The sequence below is a fragment of the Myotis davidii genome, unplaced genomic scaffold (assembly GCF_000327345.1).
Source record: "Myotis davidii unplaced genomic scaffold, ASM32734v1 scaffold471, whole genome shotgun sequence".
Lineage (NCBI taxonomy): Eukaryota > Metazoa > Chordata > Mammalia > Chiroptera > Vespertilionidae > Myotis > Myotis davidii.
In genome coordinates this window covers 1,944,258-1,945,654 of record NW_006283354.1, presented here as the reverse complement: position 1 = coordinate 1,945,654, position 1,397 = coordinate 1,944,258, and the positions used below count along the sequence as shown (strand labels likewise).

The 1,397-nt window shown below is 33.1% G+C and overlaps 1 protein-coding gene across 1 annotated transcript in view; it reads right to left on the bottom strand.

Annotated features, from left to right (window-relative positions):
• Positions 1-1,397, bottom strand: part of PPP2CA (protein phosphatase 2, catalytic subunit, alpha isozyme) — a 34,898-nt gene that overhangs the window by 26,586 nt on the left and 6,915 nt on the right. The window lies entirely within an intron of this gene.

The window sequence follows — 1,397 nt, the reverse complement described above, 5'->3', positions numbered from 1 at the left end:
TATATTAATTTTTTAATGGATCATGCTTCTGGTATCATAGCCAAGAAATCTATGCCTAACCCAAGTTTACAAAGATTTTCTAAGTTTTATTCTAGAAAATTCATAGCTTTAGTTCTCATATTTAGGTCTCTGATCAATTATGGTCCATTTATATGGTATGAGGTATCTAAGTTCCTCTTCTTTTTTTTGGTAAATGGATACTCCTGTTCCATCACTATTTGTTAGTTTCCTTCCCCCTTTATTTGTATTTCCTCACAGTTATAGAGGATGTTGGTAGGATTGGTTACACCTGAAGGCCCCTGTCCTTCGCTAGTAAATGTCTATCTTCTCCAGTCTTATCATCTTTCCTCTGAATCTGTGTCCAAATCTCTTCTTATAAGGACACCAGTCATATTGAATTAGGGCTCCCCATCTGACCTCATTTTAATTACATCTTTAAAGACCCTATCTCCAAACACAGTCACATTCTGAGGTAATGGGGGTTAGGTCTTCAACACATGAAATTTGGTAGTAGCAGCACAATTCAACCCTTAACAGCTTCAAACATGAATTCTTAAAGTTAACATATGCAATACTTCTGAGCACTGGGATTCATATCCTGGGCTTTAAGGTCAGCTTATAAGTCTGCTCTTGTAATATCTAGAGCTACCACAGAAAGTTTCCATCATTTAATCTAATCCCTTTATTTTACAGATGCAGAACATAATGACTCCAAAAATGTTCTGTAGCACTTTACATGATTCACACTAGCAGCTTCAAACACATACATTATATTAGTTGCCTAAAATTCAGCTCTTGCCAAAACCACATCTCACTGCTTCTCCAATATAAGAAGTCTTTGGTATTTTACCACTCTGCATATTTAATAAAATCTTTTCCCCAAAAGGTAAAGTCAATTTTTTTTATGGGAAAGACAGAAGCCTACCATACTAAATGCTATTTATCATTTCATGTTTCACCTTCAGACCTTTGTACATTTCCCAAAGCTATACCCGATATAAAGCAACTTGTTTTCTTTAATTATCATTTCTATTGTTCTAGATTATCATGACATGCTTAATGGTTACAAACTAGTCCATTGAGATAAATCATATTTTAGACATTCACTTTCTGTTGGATATTTAGGTCAATTCTTTCTGATATTAAAAATAATGCTGCAGTTTATGTTTTCATATAAATAAAGCTCTTTTCCTCTTGAATTTCTACTTCAATAAAATTGTAATAGGAATACTCTGTCAAAGGATATAAACATTCCAACAACTGACATTTCCTTTAAAATACTTCAAAAGTATCTAGAAAGGTAATTATATTCCCTCCACATCCCAATTTATTGATCTAAAATCTATCTGACCAGCCCTAATATTTTTTTTCAAATAATCGAAGGTTATTTTCTTCCT